This window comes from Beta vulgaris, chromosome 6 (assembly GCF_026745355.1).
Source record: "Beta vulgaris subsp. vulgaris cultivar EL10 chromosome 6, EL10.2, whole genome shotgun sequence".
Taxonomy (NCBI): Eukaryota; Viridiplantae; Streptophyta; class Magnoliopsida; order Caryophyllales; family Amaranthaceae; genus Beta; species Beta vulgaris.
The window spans coordinates 40,573,723-40,578,895 of NC_079207.1; positions in this window are offsets into that span (position 1 = coordinate 40,573,723).

Sequence of the window (5,173 nt, forward strand, 5' to 3'; positions counted from 1 at the left end):
ACCAATTGACACTTAAAAACTGACCAGGTTTGGTCCTGAACAGGATCAATAGTGTATAATGTTACGCGCAAAGGAAATGATCAATTAACTGATTATGTGGGGTCTTGAACCGAATCAGTTAAAAAAAAACTGATTCGATTCAAGTTGGCTAAGATCAGTTTACTAATCCAATAACGTAAACCAAAATACGTTGATACAAATAAAGCCCACAAAATGCTAATACCTCACTCCTCTTTTCCTCATCCCTTTCCCCTTAGTACCTCACTCCTTTTTTTTCCCGTTCTCAAACGGCAAACAGATCAGCCACCCCCATTTATCACCTCCACCTAAACCAACCACCACCACCATAATCCTCTCTTACAACCAACGTCCTATCTCATCACCACATATGCGCCAAGAAACCTTATCAAAAAAAGCTTTCACAAAACCCTAATCCATAATTTCCCCCACCCTACCCCAAATCAAAATCAAAATCCAACGAAAAATCAATATCATTAATTGTCATTGAAGCAAACACCTAGACTCGTCTTACCCCTAAAGTTGACGGTCCCGCCTCTTCCCTAATTGATGTGTTTCTAGAATTGAAGCTTTATGATTCAACCGTTTTGAAATTAAAGGACCCCAAAATTCACTGCTGAATTGAGGGAATTTAGAACTACCAAAATCTTAATCGTGCTCCCCATTAGTATTCTTGATTTCGACGGTCAAGTTGGCCAAGACCTTATTTTGTCCCTCTTCCTTTGATTTTGGTCATCTTTTGGTTGTTTTTCGTTAATTTTTTGAACTTTTTAGTATTTGTTTTCGTAATTACATTGGTGGTATTATTATTTAATATTTTGGTGATACCTTATAAAATGTTTTTTTTTGAAAAAGTATCTCATAATTACAAATGCAAAAAAGCACCTTATAAAAGGTAATTTGTTGTGAAATGGCACCTTGTGCAGGATTTTGGGAGTTGACCAAACCCTCCGCCTTTAACCGGATCACGTGCCTTGCAACACATATTTCTAAAATAATTGCAAGATTTTGTAGGATTTTGGAAATTGACCAAGCTATTTTCGTCAATCATATGCAACACAACCTACCTTCCAGAGTCCATACAACTTAAAAACATCAATAATATCAATAATTTTTTAGATGTTACCCAAAAATGGGGACATGAAAAAAATGCTCATTAGTAGGTTTCTTTATTTCTAAAATAATTACAGCATTTTGACCATCGGAATTCAAGAAGGATGTCCTTCCAATGCTCACTTTCCTTGAGAAACTTAGGTTTAAAACACTTATACAGTCCCTAAATCAAATGGTTAATTTGTAACAATCGCGGACGAAAGTACAATTTTCAAGTAAAGTTATTCTCTTTGGTGATCCATTTACCAAAGTAAGTTCATCATTTAATTTAACAAACAGCAGTCATTCGGTCTCTCTTATCTACTATACCTATTCTCACACTTAGCAGCATTGTTGGAATTAGGAGGTTTACTATGAACACCTAGTGATCAATAAGATCAATATGTCAAAAAAAGTTATCAAATTTGATGTTTAACACCATTAAGAGCTAAACCTTTCAGTATCAAATAGCGGGTAATTCGTATAATATTGCCACAATCTACATGTGTTCCTGTATGCATTATAAGAATACAAATTTCCGAATTCAGTTTCTTCAATCCACATAACTTAATGCATCATTAACAGTATTTTAATGAGTAGATTAGGTAGAATAAATAACAAATGTTTCAAGTAGATATTAGCACGACCTTAAAAATATGAACATGAAAGGCGTAAATCTAATACTTTTAATCAGTCACCAAGAAGAGGAGAGGGAGAAAGACAGACACTGAAGGTTGACCAACAACATAATATTTTATCACATAGGCATGATTTTGATCAATGAGTTGGCTTACATTATCGGCAAATCATTGTTGCAAGAATGCATCAGTAGTTAGAATCTAATGAGCCACCCTCCAACCTTAAGTTTAATGAATAAAATAGGGAGCAACTTGCTTTCAGTGGCTTAGTGCTGCATCGTCTGATTAGTCTCGTTGTATGGTTATTTTTAAGGAAAAATTGATTTAATCAGTCCTACCTTTGCGCGTACTGATAAAAATAGTCCCAACTTTCCTTTTTTATTGTTTAGTCTTGATTTTTTGCGATACTTTACGCACGTGGACCAGATTCAGATGTTACCTGCTAAACCTGTAAAAAAAATTCCCACATAGGTTTATTTCTTCAGTTTACCTTTGTTTTTTAACTTAACTACCCCTCTCTTTCATCCTAAATACGAATTCATGGCTCATCCCTTCCAACGCCCTGTCTGAAAAAACTATTTAACTCGATTGCAACTCCATAGCTAGAAATCTCTTCAAAAAATATTCAAACTCAAAACCGGTCCTAAATAATTGCGAGGGTTAGCAAAAAAATTTGGGTACTGCAAATTTTGAAGAAAGGTCACATATTTAGGGTTGCAAAAATTCCAAGAAAAGGTCCTTGATTTGCAAAATTCAAAGGAGTGCAGGTTAGTTCCTTAGTTCTTTGTATAATCAATGTAATTCCTTCAATGCATTTCCATTTTATTTCCAATTAGTGAGTTTTGATCATCAAACTATTGTTGGTTGTTCGTGTTGTACTTTTTTGTGATGACGCAATTGCTTGCTGGTAGTTGCTGAAATTGATGTGGTTAAATTTTCTTTTGACTGTTTTAATAGGTTGTTTTAGGGTATGGAGGAATCTGTGTGCTTGAGGTTATGGCATGGAGGTGTATTCAGGAAACATAGACTGGGTATTTGGAGTATGTAGGTGGAGAAGTGAGAACTTTTAAGGTTGACCCAAATGAGTTGTGCTGATTAAATCTTGTTGAGTTAGTGAAAAAATGTGGGAAGTATGTAGGTAATGAACATATCTTCTACTGTCTACCAGGATATAATTTGGATGTTAGTTTAAGGAGGGTGTATAATGACAAAGAAGTGTTGGAAATGGGTGTTATAGTGATCAAAGAAAAATGCATTGACTTATATGTGAAGCATGAGATTGACCAACCTAAAATTATAAATTTTTGTAGGGCAACGACCTTTAGGGAGTTCCACCTAATGACCCCAACCTCAATGTGCCCATTGTGATAGGCCTTTTGAATCACCCAAATGAGTCCCACAACTCTGATCAGCCCACTGTTGCAAGCCCTTTAAATTAGCTAATGCAGCCCAACCCTGATGCCATCCTGAGTGAGCCAATTGTAAATGTTGATCGAGGAGCCCATAACTTACACCCCACTTGACAAGAGTACAAAATATAATGATGATGTACCAATTGGTCCCCACCAAAAATCAACATCATCAAAAGGGCCCCCTAAAAAGTTGACCCCACATAGAAAAGTCACTAAACCTACAAAAAAGACCCCACAAAATCCACTCAGGTGCATTCCTAAACCGTTGACCAAAAGACCATCCACATCAACTAATGAACCTTCCCTAGATGAGCCTGCAATCATCATTACACCTTATAAATTCTTCAAACATACATCAACAACTATATTTAGTTCCCAAACCCTAAACTTTTCATGTGCACCCTCATCTTTTACACCAGCTTCATTTAGTGAACCTCTCACTAGAGTTGCAGCTTCACACACCCAAACCTCCAACCTTACAGAAACTGATAGAACAATTGTTCCCCCAACTAACCCACCCTAAAAGCTGAAACTAACCCGACTTTACCCCCACCAATTGATCCAAACAACCTACAACCTGAATACTATGATTAGTATGATATTACGCCAAATAATTCTAATCCTTAGAAAGATTTAGTTGGTGAGGATGAGTTTTATTCAAGTGAGTCTGATGGATTATATGAGCTTGAGACAGAGGGACCAGATGATGATTTAAGAGAATTAAATTTAAAAGAAGAAGTGCTAAGTGTAGATGAAGAATTGATAGACGGTGAAGATGTATGCGAAACGATGAATCAGCCTTATGAGGGTGATAGTTCAGATGATGAATTGAGGGAGGCAATGGAGAGAGTGAAAGGATAATGCAGTAAGTTGTATGAGCTTGCTTAATAGCTTGAAAAAGAAGTAGCTCAAGTAATATAGGAGCTTTAATTTCTACACCTAATGTACCCAATGCAAAGGATATTAATTGACAATGTTATTAAGTGAATATGAAGATAGTGATGAAGTTAAGTTGACTCAAGGAGAAATTGGGGAGTATGATTTCAGTGGGAGGAAAAGAAGGCAGAGGAGGGTTATTGTTAGTAAGCTAACTGACTTTACAAACTTTAAATGAAGGGTGGGTTATAGGTTCCCAAATATAAGGCAGTTGAAAAGTATGTTGTAATTCAAGGTAAAAACCTCATATTCACTTCTAGCAACAAGAAAAGAGGGCACAGATTGGAATTAAAATGTTTGACAAGTTGTCCATTTAGGCTATATGGGTCCCGAGATAGTAGAAGAGGTTGTTTTGTACTAAAGACTGTGAGTGGAACCCACACATGTACTAGGAACATGTAGAAGAATAAAAAGTTAAAGTCTAGAGGGATGGCATCCCAATTCCTGGAATTTTTTTTTTAAAACAGAACCCATTAGCCAGCAAAGGAGATTCTAGAAATAGTTAGAAGAGCATTCAGGGTCTTGATAAAGAAAGATCTTGCTTATAAGGTGTAAAATCATGCCCACCAGTTGCTTCGTGGCTCAATGAAAGAGCATTACAACAAACCTGGAAGTTACATAAAGACATTAAAAGATGCTAGTCCATACAGTATAATCACTTTGATGAATAATCCAATAAAAAGATGACTAGAGCCTATTTTTCAAAGGATGTTTGTGTGTTAATTTGATGGAATATAAAAAAGGGTGGATAGAAGGATGTAGAAAGGTGTTGTGTGTGAATGCTTATTTCCTAAAGACCTTCCTTGGAGGGAAACTATTGGCACCTATTGGAAGGGATGAAAATGGTCAAATGAACATAGTAGCTTGGGCTGTAGTTGAGGGGGGAAACAATGACAGTAGGTACCGGTTCATTACAGAGCTTCAAATGTCTTTGGAATTTGGTGATGGAAGCCATTTAACTATTATATCAGATGAGCATCAGGTATACTTTATATTTTGACTTTTCCATGTACTTAACAGTTTTATTTATTGTATATTAATGATTTCCATGTTTGTTTAATATTTGAGAAGTCAATT